Source organism: Taudactylus pleione, unplaced genomic scaffold, assembly GCF_031769625.1.
Source record: "Taudactylus pleione unplaced genomic scaffold, aTauple2 ptg000154l, whole genome shotgun sequence".
Lineage (NCBI taxonomy): Eukaryota > Metazoa > Chordata > Amphibia > Anura > Myobatrachidae > Taudactylus > Taudactylus pleione.
The window spans coordinates 10,698,321-10,722,519 of NW_028284556.1; the positions used below are offsets into that span (position 1 = coordinate 10,698,321).

At 44.9% G+C, this 24,199-nt stretch overlaps 1 pseudogene; it reads right to left on the bottom strand.

Moving 5' to 3' along the window:
• LOC148521898 (monofunctional C1-tetrahydrofolate synthase, mitochondrial-like) overlaps positions 1-24,199 on the bottom strand; it is a 137,748-nt pseudogene that overhangs the window by 8,173 nt on the left and 105,376 nt on the right.

Consider the following 24,199-nt stretch of genomic DNA (forward strand, 5'->3'; position numbering starts at 1 on the left):
TGATACTTAATGATTTAGAGGGAACATGTTTATCCTTCAATTAGTAGATCTCATTTTACAGGCTTATTATAGTCTGCCAAGCAACAATAGAGAACATGTGTTTCTGGCCGGCCTACATTATCTTTATTGAAACCCTTAAAAGGAACCTTGCAACTCAACTGGACTGCAAAGTAAACCATTTCAATTATTGACCAGAATAATTTGATTAATGAAACAATATCATAGTAAAATAGCCCTAGTGAGTGTTTGGCCAACTAACTCCAACCACCAGTTAAAGAAACTATTCTTTCCATGTTTTCTGTGCAGAAGACCCAACGTTTGCACAGAAACCTGCTGTAGACATAGGACCGAACCCTTTCCATGGTTTCCAATGTCTTTTTTTTGTAAAGCAGAAAAGATGTTACTAAAGTTAAGCTGCAGGGAGGAGAAGGGGCAAGCATTCCTGGCTTTGGGGCACAAAGGGAGCTATGATTTCAGTAAAGGGACAGAAATGGTTAGAATACTTTTTTCAATACCCAATAATAAATGCAGGTCTTCAGTGCACATCTGCTCTGTAATACCTTTCATATTAGATCAGTGAGCAGTGTCTGCTGACATAAAAAGATAGAGTAGCACTCCACGTTCTCAAAACGGATGCTCACACTCTACCCAGACACAGTTACCCACCCAGTAGAAGTGAAAACACTTAAATAGCATTGATGCCATATTATCAGAGACTGTAGCTAGTAGGACACAGTACTACTTACAGTTCCCACCAGAGGAAAGATGAACCCAGCACCAATGCTGGCTCGCACATCACTGATAGGTAGAGTGAATCCGGTAGGTACTCCTTTCCTCTCAGGCTGATGTGACAGAGACAGATGGGTCTTGGCCATGCATATTGGAAGTTTATTAAAACCCTGTGCAAAAACAAAAACAAAAAAGATTAGTTAACACTCATTCTGAATCAGTTTCCAAACCTTCTGGGCTTTATTTAATGAACTATTCTGCTATTTAAATATATATTTACACACTGCAATTAGGTTAATGTTGTACAAATGTCATTTATTGTCCATATAATTTACACTCAACTTTGGCTGTACTGTTGCTTGTGGTATAGCAGTAGTTTTTCCTCTTAAAACTGTTTTATACAGCTATTTAATGCGTCTCTAACAAATGGCATTTGTACAGGAGACCTATTGGGTGATTTCCTTTACCTGTTGAGTGTAGATCTCAATCTTTGATTGAGCTTTTGGGGATAGCTCTATGTCTGCAGCACCATACACCTTCTGTGCTATGGCTCGGATCTTCTCCACAATGGGAAGCTGCAAAAACAAGAGCAGGTTGCATGAGGTCCTTTATTCCTTGCTCAATTTAACAGACACTTTTTATTCCCTGTGCCAGGGTGCAGAGGGATCAGACATGCTTCTGGCAACCAGGAAAGACATATTTTACATTTTGCAACACTAGAAATAGATCAGTTATGGAGAACATGCCTTGTCACCTGCCTTTCACATTTATTTCTGCAGATATATGGCTTATCTGGTACCAAACTACAAGAACCACCAAAAACACAGATTGCTTTATTTGACATCGACTTACAAGCAAGTACAAGTAGTTAATTCTAGGTGTAGAATAAATATCCATTCCGTTGTAGTCTGGGTGCTTTCAGCAATTCTCTTCCCTGCAAACATGGGATCTTCTTGCAAGAGCAGACAAAGGTGATGTCTAATGTATGAATGTTCTGCTCACTTTCCTTCCCCACTACACAAAACATCAACACAGAATACCTACATCCAATTGCTGAATGCACTCTAAGTTGTGACTCTCATCAAAGTCAATGCTGCCTCCTATCTCCTCCCCCTGTATGCAGTGATAGCTATGACTATTGGTGTATCTATAATGGGTGCAGGGTATGCGGTGCATATGGGCCCAGGGGGCCACACTGCACCCATATTATAATTACCTCTCCGATGTCCAGCAGAGTCTGCCAGTGCTGCAGACAGAAATCACTGGGAAAACAGAGCGATGGCATTTTCCCGAGATTTGTCTCTGGGAATATAGCACGGACACCATGTTCAAGGAGACTTGTGTATGTGAGGTATACTCTGGCACAAAGCTAAAGTCTTCTGCGCTGCCAGAGGGGAGGGGGCTCCCTACGCTCTTAAACCTCCCCTGTCTATGACAACTGTTTCAGTATAGTTTACTGTTAAAACTAGGGAGAAAAAAGTGCAAGCCCAAGTAAAAAAGGGGAATCTAGAGATAAAAATGGGATAATAGCAAAGGATCTGCTAGGTAGTGGATAGAGATCTCCCAAAAGGTGCAACTGTAATGGTACAGTATATTACTACAGGGCTAAAAGGGTAAAGTAAACAGAAAGTGGATTAAGGGCCTCATTCAGTAAGGATCTCTATTGCGTATGCAGCTGTGACTTTGCACAAAATGCAGCTGCGAAAGTATGCTAATGCCTGCCATAGCTCATTCGTCATAGAGACGCCCACTGCGGCTTTCTCACATCTGTACTACCTCAAACTCTTGAATATACATCGGTACCATCGAAGCACATTGACCCGTCACGCAACTTTTACACCAGGTCTGACCAGCCGCAGAAACTGCAAGTCTCGTCGCTCGCAGTGAGTAATCGCAGAGGCTAATTTATGCACGCATATGAAACGGTGTTCAAATGAACAGACAATCCTGCTTTTTATCAATCACCCCCCCGTCAGCACCCACAAACGCTCACAGCCTGTCACTCACTCTGCAATGGATTCCGCAGTGCATCCGTAATCACAGATCGCTCGCAGTGCACGTGCAGTGCATACACATGCGCAAGTGGTTAACAATGGCTCGATCTGCATATGTAATTGCAATTTTGTATTCTGCTGAATCTGGCTCTAAGGGGGTCAGTCAGACCCGCTCGCGAGAGTAGGACGCTCGCAAGCGGGTCGATGTTACACCAATCGACCCGCTTGCCAAGCTGTCGCTCCGGGTCTCGCACCAAAGGGGGCGTGCTGGGGGTGTGGCTGCCAGACGGAGGCGTTCCCATGGGAACGCCTACCATCTGGGTCCGGCCCCACTGACATCACTAGTGATGTCAGTGGGAGTAATTTTGGCTCCGCAGGGTCTCATCGCAAGCCCGATGGTCGCGATGGTCTTGACCATCGCGACCATCTTTTTGGCCACTCGCATATGCTGTGGGTGGTCACCCACAGCTATGCGAGCGGCCAGGAGGCTGCTCCATTTTTAGGTTGAGGGCACTGATTCAGAGCGAGCACTCTGGTCAGAGCGTCCGGCTCTGAATCAGGCCCTAAGTGCAGTTTACAACAGAAATAACATTCCATTAAGGTTGAAATTATTAGTATGATATTCATTTCTAAACCACAATAAAAAGTAATAAAAACAGTATTAGTAAAAAAAAAAATGTATTTGGAAAACAAAACCGTCCTGGTACAGATAGGTGCATTTTGCCCTTCTCTGGCTTTGACTAGTAAGTGGATGTATTGAAGGCTCCTAATTGGCCAATGTAGGCAGCTGTTACTGGGTATTACAGCAGTAGAGATACAACCAGTGGCGGTTGCAACGCCAGGACAGCAGGGAAGACCGAAACTAACAGAGGGGAGCCATATGCACACGCAGGGAGGGGGAAATCTGAGTACCCAGAAATACCTCCTGACGGACCAATTTTGTTTTTCACAGACTGAGACAGCCTTGTCTCAGTCTCTGCACTGGCCTCGGGCCACTCACGGGTGCAACGGAACTGCCACTGCTTAGGCAAAGAGCTCTGATTGGCAGAGCTCTCTGCACCGAGGGAGCTGCTACATATACATGGGCTCCTGCGGCCAGCCTCCTCCTCCGTCCTCAGCCCTCGGTTTTGTAAGTATGTGTGTATATATGTATGTACATATGCTGTGTGAAAGTATTTGTGAGTGCGTGTGTCTATGTAAGTATGCTTGTTTGTGTATGTATGTCATACTTGCCTACTCTCCCGGGACTGTCGGGAGCCTCCCGAAAATCGGGTGCCACTCCCGACACCCCGCAAGACTAGGCAAGTTCCCCGAAATGGATGCCGGCACCCCGCTATCCCGACGCTGGAAGCCCGAACCGTCAGGATCCCTACTGGGGCTGGTAAGTACCCTAACCCTCCACTCTCCCCCCTAACCCTAACCCCCCCTTCCCGCACCCTAAACCTAACCCTCCGTGGGGGTGTTCAACCCTAACCTCCCCCCCAAGTGGCACCTAACAAATTTCCCCTAGCCTAGCCCTAACCTTCCCCGGGGGGGTGCCTAACCCTAAGTCCTAAAACTAACCCTCCCCCCGCAAGTAACAGCTAACAGTCCCCGCTTACCTTCATTCAGGATACCAGGCATCAGAATTTCGGTGTCTCGCTAAAGATAGGCTTCGGTATTTAGACGCCTATCTTTAGTACAGAGTCGGGGTTACAGACGCCAGTAAATTAACTGCATCCTATTCTGACCTGTCTCAGAAATTGCAAGTCTTGTCGCACGCAGTGAGTAATCAGGCTGTGTAGGCAATCGCAGTGGCTAATTTATGCATGTCCATGCAACGTCGTTCAACCGGACAAGGCACGCCTGCGTTTCTCCAACCACTCCCCCATCACCACCCCAAATGCTCAAAGTATGTCACTCACTCTGCGATGGATTCCAGTGCATCCGTAATTGCAGTGCAATCGCCGCGCACACATATGCATCTGTGTGGCCAATCTGCGTACGCTGTTGCAATTGCGATCCATGCTGAATCAGGCCCTCTGTCTTTTAAGCTCGCCACTACCCCAATGATTGTCGTATAGAAAATTGACAGTCAATGGGATGACAGACAATAGGTCAACAGGGACAAATGGTCGACAGGTACAAAAGGTCAACAGTGTTAAAAGGTCGACAGGTTGGAACGTCCAATCAACCGCTCAACAAATCCAGTTTTCTCTATCAATCAGTGCCAGAAACTCCTAATAAAAGCTTTTCCACATGTGAGAAGAACACAGTTGTTCAGCTAAATCACCAGGCTGTACAACTTACAGTACACAACTTGGTAGCTGAACAGTCACATGTAACGGGATAGGTTTATCTGACTATGGGCCTGATTCAGAGACGGACAGTAATACATATGCAACGGCAAACTCGCACGGATCGTAGTAGCTAAAATATGCCAAAGCAACAGACGGCTGATTTTGTATTGAGACGTCCACCGGAGCCCTCGTAGTTGCCCGCAACTGTGTACACAAATGCAGCATTGTACGCAGATCTTCAAAGCTTCGACAGCTGGAGTAAGTCGGTGGTCACTCAGAATAGCTGTGGTAATTGAGATGCTGGAGGTTCGTTCTGTGAGTGCGCGATCGCAGACGCTGGCTAGTACACTCCCAGGAAACGGCCTGACACCAGCTTTTTGGCCGAAACCCCCCATTACCACCCACATAATGGTCTCTTCCCGTCAATCAATTATATATACTATACTACTGGGGGGGCCATACTACAGAGGGGCCTGCTACTGGGGGCGCTATACTACTGGGGGGGGTCTGCACTACTGGGGGGGTCTGCTACTGGGGGGCTATACTACTGGGGGGGCCATACTACAGAGGGGCCTGCTACTGGGGGGGGCTATACTACTGGGGGGGGGGGTCTGCTACTGGGGGGGCCATACTACTGGGGGGGATCTGCACTACTGGGGGGGTCTGCTACTGGGGGGGCTATACTACTGGGGGGCCATACTACAGAGGGGCCTGCTACTGGGGGGGGGCTATACTACTGGGGGGGTCTGCACTACTGGGGGGGTCTGCTACTGGGGGGGGCTATACTACTGGGGGGGCCATACTACAGAGGGGCCTGCTACTGGGGGGGGCTATACTACTGGGGGGGGTCTGCAACGGGGGGGCCATACTACTGAGGGGCCTGCTACTGGGGGGGCATACTACTGGGGGGGCTTACTACTACTGGGGGGGCTGTTACTGGGGCAGCCTACTACAGGGGGGCCATACTACAGGGGGGGCCCATACTACAGGGGGGGCTACTACTGGGGCAGCCTACTACTGGGGGGGGCCTGCTACTGGGGCAGCCTACTACTGGGGGGGCCATACTACTGGGGGGCCATACTACTGGGGGGGCATACTACTGGGTGGCATGCTAATGGGGGGCATACTACTGGGGGGGCCTGCTAATGGGGGGCATACTGCTGGGTGGCATGCTAATGGGGGGCATACTACTGGGGGGGCCTGCTAATGGGGGGCATACTACTGGGGGGCATTCTACTGGGGGCACTGCATAGTGGACCCTACTACTAAGGGGACTGCATAGGGGGCACCACTGCTGGGGGACATTGTGTAAGGGACACCGCTACTGTGGGCATTGTGTAAAAGGGTCACTACTGTGGGCATTGTGTAAAAGGGGCACTACTGTGTGTCGTAACATAAATAAGAGACACTACTTTATGGTGTAATGTGAATCAGGCCCTATGTGCGGTGTAATGCTAATAAGATTGTGCACTGTGACTCCTAGGGCCGTAGCCCACTTTGTAAACAAGTACTGTGACTCTGCTACTCTGCTGGCCGTACCCCACTGGGTTGGTGCACTACTTTTCATTTCTGCCACTGCTGTGTGGCAATGTGTCATAGATGTGCTTTATACTGTGGTGTCTGTGTCGTTGTGCCGCTGCTTTGTCGCTTAGTAACCAGTCAGCTCACTGCAACCTTTGGCCAATAATGTTGAAAACAATATTATAAGCTGTGATATGGTCTAAATTGACTGGAAATTAATGTTATTGAGGTTAATAATACTCTAGGAAGAAAAAAAAGACCAATTTATGTGATTTTAGCTTTTTTTGTCAATTTTTGTAAAAAAATCCAAATCCAAATCCAAATCCAAAGCCAGTCACCGCAGTTTGGCAAATCCAAATCAAAATCCAAAGCCGGACGACGAATTAGAACCAAATCCAAATCCAAATCCGGCAAAAATGGTCCGGCGCACATCCCTAGTAGGAAGTAGAGGAATACCATAAACCAGGGGTTCCCAAACTGGTGCCGTGAGGCACTTGCGGGGGTGCCACAGAAATGCTCAATGTGATTGGCAGCCACCAGCACTGGTTTTGCCTATCATAAAATATGTGGACAAACAGAAGTGCAACCCTGTCCACCACCACAGAACTGGATGACAGATAAGTACAATTGAAGTAATATAATAATCTTTGCTGAATATCCCAATAAGAAACTATTGGCCTGGGGGTGGCGTGATAAAAATGCTGAAAATCAAGGGCGCCGTGGCTCAAGAAAGTTTGGCAACTGCTGCCATAAACCAATGTTTGTATGTCATTTTATCTTGTGGACAATCCCTAATTACCCGAACTGGAGCCCAGAACCCAGAGGAGAGGAGGCATACATGTGATTTTCTTACCTCCAAATCATACAGAAATGTAAAGTTAATATCTGTCTTGCAACTTTCTTCACAGCATCTGCAAGCTGAAGAGCTCCTCTGCCTCCGAATGACCAATGGTTACAGGGAACAGCATCAAATGCACCAGACTGTTTGTCAATTTTGCAGACTAGGTCAATCTCAGACTGGGTGTCAGTTCTAAAGGTTTAAAAGAAAATTATTTATTAAATGCAATCAATATTTAACAAAACAAACATCAGGCAAGATAAAAATATACTACTTGTATTGCCAAGTGTCACATATATGGGTTCATTATCTAGTAAAGACATGTAATCTAAATAAATAACATGTTATCAATAGGGACAACTAAAGGTCACTAGGTCTGTGTTCATGAGTATCCCAGCAAAGGCTCGGATGGTTCAGACAAAATTCTATAACATTCTATAACATTCAATTCAAGAATGGACACAGACATTACAGGGCATATACTGACAGCCAGTCACAAGTCATAGTACCTAGTAACAGGGCTACTGATATACACACACACCATCATGTAGCACACAAACAGTATTTTATCCTGTATAACTTCTCCTTAACAGCCTAACTATGATTCTGTCATTCATGGTGCTCTACAGTCAGAAGTCATTAATCTATTTATTATCTTATTGTGTTTTAGTTAGAAAGCTCAAAAATATGAAGCTGCGCTGTAAATTGGGAGAATTATGGCACAAAACTGACAGTAAAGATGGCTCTGCCCACATGGCAGGGGCGTATTAAGAGAGGAGGGGGCCTGTGTGCATTCCCCGTCCGGGCCCCCTCCTCTCTCCCCGGCGACCACAGCATCAGTAGACTCTGAGCACTAGTCTGTGCCCAGAGTCTACTGCGCATGTGCAGGTCACTGGGAAAATGGCACGGCCGCCATTTTCCCGGCGATTTCCTCACTGCGTATGTGCAAAATGCCGGAAATTTTCTGCAGTTTTTGTGCAGGGCTGAGACACCCGATGAGGGACTTTGGAGAGGTAAGTATTAGATAATATGGGTGCGGGGTGTACGGTGCGGGCCCCCCCTGGACCCAGGGTCCCATGTGCACCGCACAACCAGCACCCATTGTAGATACGCCCCTGCCATATGGGCTTACTACCTAAGACACACGGGGACATAGAATGAAAGTAGATGAATTGTTGGTGAAAGTGCAGGTGGCTTTTCTTAAGCATTACTAGCCTACAGCAATAACTAATAAAACAGTATTTTGTGACATTTTTGTGCAGCTAACTGTGATGTAATATGGTTGGTAGAAGAGACAGCAAAGGCAGAGACTTGACACATGAAACAGTCACTGTAGAAATCCTAAAAAAAATGTAATCTGCTATCAGCCACAACTGTGCTGCACAGTCACTCATGGTTTCTGTCCATGTAGCCCAGTGCTGTTCTTTAGTGTCATGCTAGCTACTGGAAGAAGAGCCAGAACTTTTGATTGATCCCCATGTTCCATGTCAGCTACTGACAACCAGTTGGCAGCGGAGATCAACAAAGGAGGAATAGAGATGGCTACACCAATGACTGCCACTAGCGATGACCGTTAACCTCACTGGGTCCAGGAGCTGTACTGAGATGGCATTCCATTAGATCTTCTAAACAACACTCACACCGCAAATGTTTAGATGTTGTACAATCGAAGGAACAGGATCATGTATGAGGTCAACCGAAAAACATGCATATTATGGACACATAGTCTGTGTCTCTGGTTTCCTCAGTTAGCAAAAAAGGAAGACAGAGACCAAGGTGAAACATTGTGGAGATCCAAAATACCACTCTTATTTCAGTCATTAGTAAATAGATCATATGGTGCAGTGTCTCCCCACTAGCACAGTTCAAGAAACTAGCCATTTCTTTACTGAGAATTGCCTGAGATCACCCTCAAAACATGTCTGACTATCCCATTCCTTTCAAGGATAAGGATACATGTACTGTAAATGTGCGTCCTGGATGAATGCAATTTGCATCTAAAATAACTGAACATGTAACACCAATGTGCTATATTCCACTTGTATTAATTATTTATTTTATTTAGTAGTAGAAAAAAGGTGCAAATATGGATTGTAGAAGAATCTTTTATATTAAATAAAATTAAGTAACATATGATTACTTTGTACAAATACATATTTCACATGCAATAATGAATGTATCTAAAGCGTATGTATAAATATTACATGTCCCTTTTTTTTCTTACCTTACTCTGGTAAAAAGTGACCCAATTGGCATGACTTTTTCCACACATACTAAAAGATAATGGGCAGCTTCAGAATCAAGAGAAAGTTAGTTGCTCAGAGTCTTGGAACTATTACACAGAGCTGGGGACACTTCTGAAAACTGCTGCATAGGTATCTATACAAAGAGTAAATTACATTTTTTGCAGTGTTTAATGAAAAGAACGGAAGTATCTGACTGTCATCAATGTTCCACCATGACCACTAAGGGGCTGATTGTGAGGTGGGAGCAAAGCAAAAAAAAAAAGAGCAAGTAACTTTGCACCTTGGTAAAACCATGTAGCACTGCATTTGGGGCAGATGTAAAATGTGCAGAGAGATTTAGAATGGAGATGGGGGAAGTTCACACTGAACTCTAAATAGCCGTGTAAAAACAAAGCTGTCCAGCATTTGTGGGCTACATGTAAAAGCAGCCAGTATGTGCCCTGCATGCAGTGCCATAACAGAATTTCCAAGCTCCCTGTGCCGACCCCGCCTCCTGAGCAAATGACGTTATGCCGAGGGGACGGGGCCACCAATACCAGGAATTTCAGCACTCCCAGATCGTCCTCAGAAAGCTCAGAATGGCTGTATTTACAGGCGGCAGGGTGCATGGCATGCTCGGAGAGTCCAAAGGACGTCCTGGGCGGATGCCCGTGGGACAGCGATATTGCCATCCACAGAGCCCTAAGCCAGGTCGCATACCACATGTTACGACCCTGCCTTCATGCACAAAACAAATTAAAATGTGGATGCATAATTTTCAGATTTTTTTTACTGGACTCATAATTGACTTATCAAAACCAGACCATAGCAGATGTTTGCAGCCAGTTCTCTTATATCCCTTTCACACTGTCAGCAATAACCCGAGTTATTTTGCATGAACGTGCAGCAACCCAGGCTATTGTGCAGTGTGAAAGAGCCCAGTTGAAATAACCTGGGTTGAGCAAACTGGTATTTCAACCTGGGTAACAAGCAGGGTTGAACGCTGGTTCAACCCTGCTCACGATGCGACCTGGGACCTGTTCACAGCATAGGAAAAGTCAGCGCTTGGTGATGATCCAAGCACCGGCTCGGCACGTGCCAGGTTGAGCCGTCTGTCTGAAAAGGGCATCACCCGGGATGGACCCATGTACAAAATCCCAGATGCGACCCGGGTTCGCAGTGTGAAAGGGGTATTAACCACGTAACGTTCCGTATCTAGAGCCATAATTACACTTTATCTTGGTAAAGAACCTACTTGAAAATATTTAAGGCCACCACAACTGGAACACCAAACTGCTGAGAAATCTGGATCTACCTCTGTAAATTACAGCAGCCATCCTGAACCAGCTGGAGATTCTGTAAAACAGATGAGAAAATTGTTCTTTAGGCTATTGAATGAGTTCTATGCACATTGATTCTCTGCCTTTTCCCAGTTGAAACAACATTTTGGTCTACTATGCAGTATATGAATAATTAATAACTGGTGTTCTATGTTAATACTTGAGCATATGGCCAGGCTGATGCTTTCAAGCATACGGCAGTTACATGTTGCCAACCACTATCACAGTATCAATGTTATGCCTGTATGGGTTGCTTATGAAAAATTTTGTTGCACTGTTTACTCATTGTATCTCATGCAACATTATAGTCTTACTACTGTACAGTGACAAACTCACATTCTAAAAGGGAATACAAAATGGTGTGCTATCTGATTGGCCATGTTCAGCTGCCAGTGGGGGTGTGGCCAGCTCACAGAAGGCATGATCAGCCTTTATAGAGATAGGTAATCTGTGTATTTCTCTGACTCTGGATAGAAGAGATTTTCAGTATAGAGCCAGATATACTGATTAGACCAACAATGTGCGACTCCTAATTACATTTGTGGGCTCTAATTGTGGTTCTCAGATCAGTAGCAAATGAGGGATTTTGAAAGGGGGGTTTCCAAATACTTGGTTACAAAACCAATGACAAATAAATGTAAACACATACACGATGCACTCAATAATCCAAGTATTAATCCATTACTGTACAAAATTTCAGATGCATTTATTACATCTTTCATCAACTAAAGAAAATGCATCTGAAATGTTGCACAGGATTAACAAGCTTGGATTATTAAGTACCCGAGGAAACATAAAAAGGCGGCACTGAGTCCTCCATTGGAAACATACACACACACTGACAAAGACTACACAGACACACACGCTGACTCTGACACTGACAAACACCTCTCACTTAAAAACACAAATGCAGTCAAATAAATACAGCTCTGGCATAATTTATTAAAGATCAACCCCCACCCCCTTCCCCGTCCCCCTCGCCAGCACCCGCACCCCCACATGTGATACACACACCTGCAGTGCGGCTCCAGGAGAGAGCGCCGACAGTGTCACCCGGTGGCAGCTCTCCCTCTCACAATGCTGGTGCTCCCATGTGAACTTCCTGGGAGGGTCTGCGTGCTGCCACTGTGGCTCCCCCTACAGCCAGCATAGTATAACAACAGGCACTGTTGCCTGAGTTTTGGCAGGAGACTCTCTTAACAACAAAAAAATTGTTCAGCCGTACGGCAATAGAGCAGCTGGCAAGGGGGGTTTCTAGGTCCTCAGAAACCACCCTCCCCTGCGTGCATGTATGCAGATGGTCACTTTATAGTGGAGATCTAATCTACTGCTCACATAATAATGAGAACATGATGTTTAGAAAAGATAAGCCAATTAACCAAGTAATAACAACAACAACGTTTTCTGTATTGAATTGTGTAGGTGGGGAAGGGGGGGGGGGTCTTGGACGCCGGACTCCTGGACCATGCATCACTCACTCCTAGTCCTGACTCCTAGTGCTGCTGCGGAGCTAAAGGTCTCGCGATATGATGATGACGTCATCATCTGGCAGGGCTCTCTCACTTTACACCAGACTCCGGAAAGGTGGGCGGGGACTAGGAGGGACAACAGGAAGGAAGGCTGGATGGATGATCCTTGGCTCAGAGACAGAGTGGTGTCAGCAGTGTCAGTGTGCTGGAGGAAAGGGAAGAGCCCAGGAGTGCCCCATTGACTGCAGTAACTGTGAGTGCCCTTGAAACTGTGGTGTTGTAGTTGCTATATTTTTATCTTATAAATATAATAAATCTATTCATCTTTTAGTCCCTAGCCCAAATATTTTGGTAAGCAAGTATATTTCTTGGTGAACCTCGATGCAGTCCCCCTTTTAAAGTGCCCCCAGTAGTGGTCCCCCCTGTGCAGTACCCCTTGTGCCCCCAGTAGCAAGCCCCTTATATAGTGCCCCAAGTAGTATTCCCCCCTATTTAGTGCCCCCAGTAGTGGTACCCCCTATGAAGTGCCCCTTACATAGTGCCCCCAGTAGTAGTCCCCCCATGCAGTGCCCCCAATAGTGGTACGCCTTATGCAGTGCCCTTTAAACAGTGGCCCCAGTTGTAGTTCCCCCCTATGCAGTACCCCCAGTACTGCCCTTTATATAGTGCCCCCATTAGGTCATAACGTTAAGCTACTATGTAGTGCGAAGATTATAAAATCTTAATTTCTATTTTCAGGATGGTTCTGGGAGGTGTGAAACAGATTTTGGGTGAAAGAAAACAGAAGATTGGAAATTTAGTAAATGATGAATTTGGTAAGCAATCTTAGTAGTACCAACATATAAATTGCACCATGTTCTGTATGAATATTATTTGCATATATTCATTACTTAATATTTATATGAGAAAAGAAATACACGGTAGGAATCCCAGTAAGATTTTGACCCGGATTGTGCGTAAAGAAAGTATTTGTCATTGGGACCCTTACCACAGCCCAAAGTTATCATATCACTCCTGAAGTGCCAGTAATCCATATGAGCTTCATAGAAATATTTGATGTCATTCAGAATACAAGGCCTTTAGTGCTTTGAATGTCATGAAATTAACATAACATTTTTGTTTTTTATTTTAATTCCTTCTTTGTTTTGGTCAGATTTTGTTTCTTTGCAAAAAAAATTGCAAAATGTCACAGGATCTTCTTAATATTTTCCATACAACTCATTTTACCATAGTTGTAAAGGAGACAAGTGGGTAACAACAAGTACGAAGTAAGACCATATTCCTGATTCTGTAGTCGCAGATATACAGTATTTAAGAAGAGTTTATAACCTCATTTACTTTGTTAGACCTCACAGGCTCTTAATCTTCTAAGAGCCTCCATTATGAAAAAGAAACAAAGACCACATCAAGCAAAATCAATTTTTAAAATATATTTATTATGAATTTTTAGCACAAAGAAAACAACACTTTATTTTTACTCTGCACTGTAAAATAAATTAGCGCCCAAGATTATCCGGAGGCTCTTACAAGCTTGTCCTATAAGAGGACCAAGATGGTGGAAGCCTCATGACTCACAAAGAGTCATCCTTCAGCACTCAGGAGAGGAAAAAACCCCTGTGGAGGAAACCTCTGGGGACCCATGGCTTGAAGGACTGCCCGTCCCTCTGGGCACTAGGAGGCTATGCAGAGTATAATTTCCAAATTGATTTAAAATATGAACGTTTGACACTGAAATACAGTATACATTTCACAACATTAATAAATAACATTGGCTGACGTCATTAATATAGCTCCTGTCCACATCTCCTGACATTACCCAATTTATAATCCTCACAAAGCTGCGCAATTTGCTCAAGAGGATGGTCATCCCCTTTTGAGAAGCACAGAGTTTATCCGAATGGCTGCTACATTGCGATAGATGTGCTGTGCTGCTAGAACCTCCAATTATAGAAATAAACAAGCTCAAGGTCATATTTTAGGGTAGTCAAGCTCCAAGTCTGCAGGCACATCCAAGTGAAATGCCCTTGTCTTTGATGAGATACTTACCTCAAGCGGATATCTTTCCCTCAGTGGGCTGGGTGCAAGAGATGTATATGGAGTATGTTAATGACAGCAATGATAATGCTATGTCCATGTCCTGGGTGGTTAAGACTAGAGTGGTAGCAACAGCAAAGAGTAACCATTATGACATCACAGCATTACCTCACTCGTGTTCTACATTCCTTAAAGGAGAAGTGCATAAGATAAGCTCTACTGATGTGTGATATGTTTATATTCCTCCATCACCTCTGCTTCCCACGATACACCTGCCATTTATTACGTATCTGTCCCTTTGCCATCTCCTTATTCGCCAAAGTTCTCTTTTACTGCATCCACTCATTCAATGACTCAGTTCCTATCAGCCCTTTCTCATTTCATTAACCTTCTGCTTGTGTCCAATTTTCATTTGTCAAGACTGCTACTTGGGTAGAAAACAAGCAAGGGATTAAATGATTATAAAAAACACAATTTAGAATGAAAATACTGTTAGGATATTTATTATATTGAAATGACATTAATAGCTAGGCCAAGACTAGTTATTTCTGCACCTTTATAGGTGGGAGCAAAGCCGTGCAAGGTTTTCCTGCAGGATGACCAGCATTACATCAGCGTGCATTATTCTGATGGAAACGTGCTGCTAATTGAATCTCCCCAAATAGTCTCTGTTCCCAGTATAGAATATAATTGGCCATGATGAAGATATGGTGGAGGACCCATTATGCCCATTATATGGTAGACCTTAAGGATTGCTAAAAATTCAGTTTAGCCTAATGTAACTTGATCAGTCTGCAATATATGCCTGTTATGCTTGGCCACTATACAGATTAGGCCCACTGTGCTAAATATACACTCTGGGGGTCGTTTACAGTTGGATGTAAGGCCTTTATTTAGAGTGTAAAATGTGCTTTTTTAGACATCTCATGCACATGAAAAATGCGTATCCCAGCGTCCATTTAACACTCTTTGTGTATCCCTGACTTGTGCATCCTTGAGTCTGGAGATGCAGAATGCGGGAAGGAAGGGGCTTGTATGTGCAGGAAAGAGGATTAATTACACTCTGGCACTGAATTGTAAACCCACAATTAAAGTAGAGTAGTTTATTCTGGGTTTACATTCCAGCACTGGAAAGTAACCCTCTTTCCTAACATAACCCCAGGGTCTCTTTGGCAAGTTCCACTTCTTCCAAGATGACAAAATTTAAAGTATTTACCTTGCGGTATCACTCCAACACTGCCGGTCTAATTCTCTGCATACGTGTAGGCCAAGTACATTAAATTGGTTAAACAAGGTTTGGGGAAGTATTTAGTCAAATCAACCATTTTGTCACAAAGTTCGTGGGTTTTTGTGTTTTTTTTCTGTGGCACTACAGGTCCCAGCAGGTCTTGGATGATTTCTTCAAGTCTTAGCATGCTTTTTCAGCCATGGGTATGCAGGCACTTGTAGTGCTAAAAGCTCCTGCATACGCAAGCAGTTTTATTTATTTGGCTGGCTGCATTTGTGTGAAAGAGGTGTATGTCTCTGTGTAGGCTTTTGTATGTCTGTGTGTGTCTGGGGAGGTGATGGTGTGGGTAAGAGATGCAGGGGGCAGGAAGTTACACAGGGGGAACGAGTCTGGTTGAACCGCAGTTGTAAGATGAAGACCTTGTTAATATTCCCACACAAGCAGGAATCTTCCGGACGATGTGACCTACATGAATAGTGAATGCCGACTTAAGATACCGTCTTCCCATGGAGGATATATTTCTTCAGAGGTTCCACATTGTGAGAAACCACCGTATAGGTAAGGTGCATATGGATTGGAAAGTAATGTTCCCAGAGTGATGAGAAATGGGTGACGTGTCATGAATGGCGCGCCCCATTTTCAGTGGCCACGCCCTTTTGGTATGTGATCACGCCCATGTTTTTTGTGTGCGCCACAGGCGCGCATATGCTTTTCTATATGTGTGTACGGGGGGGGCACGCCGTTCTTTGACTTGCCCTGGGTTCCAAAGACCCTAGTGATGATGCCTCTGGCTGTTTTTTTTCCTAGGGAAGAGGCACACATCCCCCTGCAGAATAGGTTTGGACTAGGTGACAGGAGGACCCCACGCTTTGGCTTTTTATATTATCACGTCAGCGGCACAGGATCATAACATCGAGCAATTGCCTGGAAGACTTGGCAGACTGAATTAGGTGTCTCATAAGTGAATGTCAGCCAAATATGTAATTTTTAATCCATTCATAATGGCTACCTGTTCTGCAGCTGCACCCCACTGCTACCAAGTCTGCAGGATGATTGCATTAAATAATGCAATTGGGCAGGGTATGCAACCTCTTTAAGGAATACCTTGAAAACCATCCTAAATATTTGCTATTTAAAGGGACTGTAACCTTCCATATGTTGTTTGCTTCATTTTGTCCAGCACAGAAGGGTATATATGTTTGAAAACATTTTATATTTCTATTTCACCTGGTCTCTTTCATATTTTGTGACCTTTCTGGACTTGACCACTTCCCCAATGACATCATTTACCACCGCCATATCCTGCACATTGCCATTAGGTCATAACCTTAAACTACTATGTAGTGCGAAGATTATAAAATCTTAATTTCTATTTTCAGGATGGTTCTGGGAGGCGTGAAACAGATTTTGGGTGAAAGAAAACAGAAGATTGGAAATTTAGTAAATGATGAATTTGGTAAGCAATCTTAGTAGTACCAACATATAAATTGCACCATGTTCTGTATGAAGATTATTTGCATATATTCATTACTTAATATTTATATGAGAAAAGAAATACACGGCAGGAATCCCTGTAAGATTTTTGACCCGGATTGTGCGTAAACAAAGTTTTTGTCATTGGGTCCCTTACCACACCCCAAAGTTATCATATCACTCCTGAGGTGCCAGTAATCCATATGAGCTTCATAGAAATATTTGATGTCATTCAGAATACAAGGCCTTTAGTGCTTTGAATGTCATGAAATTAACATAACATTTTTGTGTTTAATTTTAATTTCTTCTTTGTTTTGGTCAGATTTTGTTTCTTTGTAAAAAAAATTGCAAAATGTCACTGGATCCTCTTAATATTTTCCATACAACTCATTTTACCATAGTTGTAAAGGAGACAAGTGGGTAACAACAAGTACGAAGTAAGACCATATTCCTGATTCTGTAGTCGCAGATATACGGTATTTAAGAAGAGTTTGTGACCTCATTTACTTTGTTAGACCTCACAGGCTCTTAATCTTCTAAGAGCCTCCATTATGAAAAAAAACAAAGACCACATCAAGCAAAATCAAAAATATATTTATTATGAATTTTTAGCACAAGGAAAACAACACTTTATTTTTACTCTGCACTGTAAAATAAATTAGCGCCCAAGATTAGCCAGAGGCTCTTACAAGCTTGTCCTATAAGAGGACCAAGATGGTGGAAGCCTCGTGACTCACAAAGAGTCATCCTTCAGCACTCAGGAGAGGAAAAACCCCCTGTGGAGGAAACCTCTGGGGACCCATGGCTTGAAGGACTGCCCGTCCCTCTGGGCACTAGGAGGCTATGCAGAGTATAATTTCCAAATTGATTTAAAATATGAATGTTTGACACTGAAATACAGTATACATTTCACCACATTAATAAATAACATTGGCTGACGTCATTAATATAGCTCCTGTCCACATCTCCTGACATTACCCAATTTACATTCCTCGCAAAGCTGCGCAATTTGCTGAAGAGGATGGTCATCCCCTTTTGAGAAGCACCGGGTTTACCGGAATGGCTGCTACATTGTGATAGATGTGCTGTGCTGCTAGAACCTCCAATTATAGAAATAAACAAGCTCAACGTCATATTTTAGGGTAGTCAAGCTCCAAGTCTGCAGGCACATCCAAGTGAAACGCCCTTGTCTTTGATGAGATACTTACCTCAAGCGGATATCTTTCCCTCAGTGGGCTGGGTGCAAGAGATGTATATGGAGTATGTTAATGACAGCAATGATAATGCTATGTCCATGTCCTGGGCGGTTAAGACTAGAGTGGTAGCAACAGCAAAGAGTTACCATTATGACATCACAGCATGACCTCACTCGTGTTCTACATTCCTTAAAGGAGAAGTGCATAAGATAAGCTCTACTGATGTGTGATATGTTTATATTCCTCCATCACCTCTGCTTCCCACGATACACCTGCCATTTATTACGTATCTGTCCCTTTGCCATCTCCTTATTCGCCAAAGTTCTCTTTTACTGCAGCCACTCATTCAATGACTCAGTTCCTATCAGCCCTTTCTCATTTCATTAACCTTCTGCTTGTGTCCAATTTTCATTTGTCAAGACTGCTACTTGGGTAGAAAACAAGCAAGGGATTAAATGAATATAAAAAACACAATTTAAAATTAAAATACTGTTAGGATGGTTATTATATATTGAAATGACATTAATAGCTAGGCCAAGACTAGTTATTTCTAGGGATGAGCGGGTTCGGTTCCCTGAGAACCGAACCCACCCGAACTTCGGGGATCCGGGGCGATCCGAGCCCAAGCTCGGATCTCCCTGTCTGCCCCGGATCCCTCTCCCGAGGCAAAACCTCGAGATCTGCTGTCGGATCTCGAGGTTTTGCCTCGAGCGGCCATTTAAAAAAAAATGCCTTTGCCTTTAATGGGCAAAGTGCTGATTGGCTGACAGAGCCGTCTGTCACGGCTCTCAGCCAATCAGCATTATGGTGCTCATTTGCATGTAGCACGGACTCGTGAGATCCGTGCTACATGCATCTGTGTGATTGACAGTGACACAGAGCACAGATGGGTCAGTGAGACCCGTCTGTGCTGCTGTGTATTTCAATGACACAGATGCACGCACGGACCAGGAGATCCGTGCTACTTGCATCTGTGTCATTGACACAGAGCACTAACGGGTCCGTGAGACCCGTCTGTGCTGCTGTGGTAAATAAAAAAAAAAAAACCTGTGTAAAAAGAGAAAAAAATGGCGTGCCCCCCCCCCAAAAAAAGAGCAACCAGCCCCGGGCATTAGTGACCCAGTGCTGGGTGTGCTTAAATACAGGGGACAAACGACATAGGGGTCCCCTGTACTTAAACACAACCAGCACCGGGCTAGTCAGAACCAGAGCTGGTTGCCAAAATACGGGGGACAAACGACGTAGGGGTCCCCCGTATTCTGCGCAACCAGCTCTGGGCTCTGATCCGGTCCTGGTTCTGGAAATACAGGGGAAAAAAATGAGTAGGGTTCCCCTGTATGTTCCAGAACCAGCACTGGACTTTTTCTAGCGGGGGGCTGATGCCACAGCCAGGGGAGCCCTTTCACCGGGCCCCCCAGCCGCAGCATCAGCCCTGACCGCTAGTCAGCCCAGGCCGGGGATCCCTGGAGAGCTGGGGACCCCCCCAATAAAGGGGTCACCCTCTCCAGGGCACCCCAGGCCCAGGCTGATAGCCCGGGGCTATCCCCGCCACCCCTGGTGGCGGTGGGTGGCGGGTTGATTGTGTGGTGTGGTGTAAATAAAGAATATCAAACATTGTCTTTACAAGTAGAACTGCAAGTCCCAGCAAGCCTGCCCCGCATGCTGGTACTTGGAGAACCACAAGTACCAGCATGCAGGGCATTAAGGGCCCACTAGTACCTGTAGTTCACCTGTAAAAAAATGTTTAAAAAAAACACAGGACACACACACCGTGACAGTATAAGTTTATTAAACATACATACACACACACACACACACACACACATGTACACATACTCACCTATGTAACCCTGTAGCATCGGTCCACTTGTCCGGTAAAGTATCCATAGGGGACCTGTGAAAAAAAACATACTCACCATCTCCTATGCGAGGTTCTGTCCTCTTCGTTCCAAAGTAGGCATCCCCGGACTTGGCAAAAAAAAAAAACGAAAACGCGATCCACGAACTTAGTACCGTTCTATAGAACGGTACTTCCCGAATGAGAGCTTAGCGGCGGGGTATCACCATGGAAACCCCGCTGCTAAGCGTTCATTGGCTGAGAGAGGCCATCTCCCGTCTCTCAGCCAATGAACGGCTCCCTCCATTGTAGTCAATGCTGGGAGCCGCAAGGTTATTAAAGTTTACCCTGCGGTTCCCACCATTGACTACAATGGAGGGAGCCGTTCATTGGCTGAGAGACGGGAGATGACCTCTCTCAGCCAATGAACGCTTAGCAGCGGGGTTTCCATGGTGATACCCCGCCGCTAAGCTCTCATTCGGGAAGTACCGTTCTATAGAACGGTACTAAGTTCGTGGATCGCGTTTTCGTTTTTTTTTTTTGCCAAGTCCGGGGATGCCTACTTTGGAACGAAGAGGACAGAACCTCGCATAGGAGATGGTGAGTATGTTTTTTTTCACAGGTCCCCTAGGGATACTTTACCGGACAAGTGGACCGATGCTACAGGTTACATAGGTGAGTATGTGTACATGTGTGTGTGTGTATGTATGTTTAATAAACTTATACTGTCACGGTGTGTGTGTCCTGTGTTTTTTTAAACATTTTTTTTACAGGTGAACTACAGGTACTAGTGGGCCCTTAATGCCCTGCATGCTGGTACTTGTGGTTCTCCAAGTACCAGCATGCGGGGCAGGCTAGCTGGGACTTGCAGTTCTACTTGTAAAGACAATGTTTGATATTCTTTATTTACACCACACCACACAATCAACCCGCCACCCACCGCCACCAGGGGTGGCGGGGATAGCCCCGGGCTATCAGCCTGGGCCTGGGGTGCCCTGGAGAGGGTGACCCCTTTATTGGGGGGGTCCCCAGCTCTCCAGGGATCCCCGGCCTGGGCTGACTAGCGGTCAGGGTTGATGCTGCGGCTGGGGGGCCCGGTGAAAGGGCTCCCCTGGCTGTGGCATCAGCCCCCCGCTAGAAAAAGTCCAGTGCTGGTTCTGGAACATACAGGGGAACCCTACTCATTTTTTGTCCCCTATATTTCCAGAACCAGGACCGGATCAGAGCCCAGAGCTGGTTGTGCAGAATACAGGGGACCCCTACGTTGTTTGTCCCCCGTATTTTGGCAACCAGCGCTGGTTCTGACTAGCCCGGTGCTGGTTGTGCTTAAGTACAGGGGACCCCTACGTCGTTTGTCCCCTGTATTTAAGCACACCCAGCACTGGGTTACTAATGCCCGGGGCTGGTTGCTCTTTTTTGGGGGGGTGCACGCCATTTTTTTCTTTTTTTACACAGGTTTTTTTTTTTTTTTTTTACCACAGCAGCACAGACGGGTCTCACGGACCTGTCATTGCTCTGTGCCAATCACACAGATGCATGTAGCACGGATCTCCCGGGTTCGTGCTACATGCAAATGGGCACCATAACGCTGATTGGCTTCCTGTCTGCCACTGCAGTGCCACTCCTAGATGGGCCACGTGTTTGTGCCGCCCCCTTGTGTCGCTTAGCATAGTCATCCAGCTTCCTCGGTACAACCTTTTGGCCTAAAAACAATATTGTGAGGTGTGAGGTGTTCAGAATAGAGTGGAAATGAGTGGAAATTAATGTTATTGGGGTTATTAATAGCGTAGGAACAAAAAAAGGCCCATTTATGTGATTTTAGCGTTTTTTTTTTATTTTTTAAGAAAAAATCCAGATCCAAAACACAAAACCCAGAACCCAAAACACGGAAGGGTGGTTTTGGCAAAACCAATCCAGATCCAAAACACGAAGAAAGATCCAGATCCAAAACCAAAACACAAAACACGAAAAGTGTCCGGTGCACACCCCTAGTTATTTCTGCAGGTGGGAGCAAAGCCGTGCAAGGTTTTCCTGCAGGATGACCAGCATTACATCAGTGTGCAATATTCTGATGGAAACGTGCTGCTAATTGAATCTCCCCAAATAGTCTCTGTTCCCAGTTTAGAAAATAATTGGCCATGATGAAGATATGGTGGAGGACCCATAATGCCCATTATACGGTAGACCTTCAGGATTGATAAAAATTCAGTTTAGCCTAATGTAACTTGATCAGTCTGCAATATATCCCTGTTATGCTTGGCCACTATGCAGATTAGGCCCACTGTGCTAAATATACACTCTGGGGGTCGTTTACAGTTGATGTAAGGCCTTTATTTAGAGTGTAAAATGTGCTTTTTTAGACATCTCATGCACATGAAAAATGCATATCCCAGCATCCATTTTACACTCTTTGTGTATCCCTGACTTGTGCATCCTTGAGTCTGGAGATGCAGAATGCGCAAAGGAAGGGGCTTGTATGTGCAGGAAAGAGGATTAATTACACTCTGGCGCTGAATTGTAAACCCACAGTTAAAGTAGAGTAGTTTATTCTGGGTTTACATTCCAGCACTGGAAAGTAATCCTCTTTCCTAACATAACCCCAGGGTCTCTTTGGCAAGTTCCACTTCTTCCAAGATGACAAAATTTTAAGTATTTACCTTGTGGTATCACTCCAACACTGCCGGTCTAATTCTCTGTATACGTGTAGGCCAAGTACATTAAATTGGTTAAACAAGGTTTGGGGAAGTATTTAGTCAAATCAACCATTTTGTCACAAAGTTCGTGGGTTTTTGTGTTTTTTTTTCTGTGACACTACAGGTCCCAGCAGGTCTTGGATGATTTCTTCAAGCCTTAGCATGCTTTTTCAGCCATGGGTATGCAGGCACTTGTAGTGCTAAAAGTGCCTGCATACGCAAGCAGTTTTATTTATTTGGCTGGCTGCATTTGTGTGAAAGAGGTGTATGTCTCTGTGTAGGCTTTTGTATGTCTGTGTGTGTCTGGGGAGGTGATGGTGTGGGTAAGAGATGCAGGGGGCAGGAAGTTACACAGGGGGAACGAGTCTGGTTGAACCGCTGTTGTAAGATGAAGACCTTGTTAATATTCCCACACAAACAGGAATCTTCTGGACGATGTGACCTACATGAATAGTGAATGGCGACTTAAGATGCCGTCTTCCCATGGAGGATATCTTTCTTCAGAGGTTCCACATTGTGAGAAACCACCGTATAGGTAAGGTGCATATGGATTGGAAAGTAATGTTCCCAGAGTGATGAGAAATGGGTGACGTGTCATGAATGGCGCGCCCCATTTTCAGTGGCCACTTTTCTTTGGTATGTGACCATGCCCATGTTTTTAGTGCGCGCAAAAGGCGCGCATATGTTTTTCTATATGTGTGTATGGGGGGGGGCACGCCGTTCTTTGACTTGCCCTGGGCTCCAAAGACCCTAGTGATGATGCCTCTGGCTGTTTTTTTTCCTAGGGAAGAGGCACATATCCCCCTGCAGAATAGGCTTGGACTAGGTGACAGGAGGACCCCACGCTTTGGCTTTTTTTATTATCACGTCAGTGGTACAGGATCATAACATCGAGCAATTGCCTGGGAGACTTGGCAGACTGAATTAGGTATCTCGTAACTGAATGTCAGCCAAATATGTAATTTTTAATCCATTCATAATGGCTACCTGTTCTGCAGGTGCACCCCACTGCTACCAAGTCTGCAGGATGATTGCATTAAATAATGCAATTGGGCAGGGTATGCAACCTCTTTAAGGAATACCTTGAAAACCATCCTAAATGTTTGTTATTTAAAGGGACAGTAACCTTCCATATGTTGTTTGCTTCATTTTGTCCAGCACAGAAGGGTATATATGTTTGAAAACATTTTAGATTTCTATTTCACCTGGTCTCTTTCATATTTTGTGTCCTTTCTGGACTTGACCACTTCCCCAATGACATCATTTACCACCACCATATCCTGCACATTGCCATTAGGTCATAACCTTAAACTACTATGTAGTGCGAAGATTATAAAATCTTA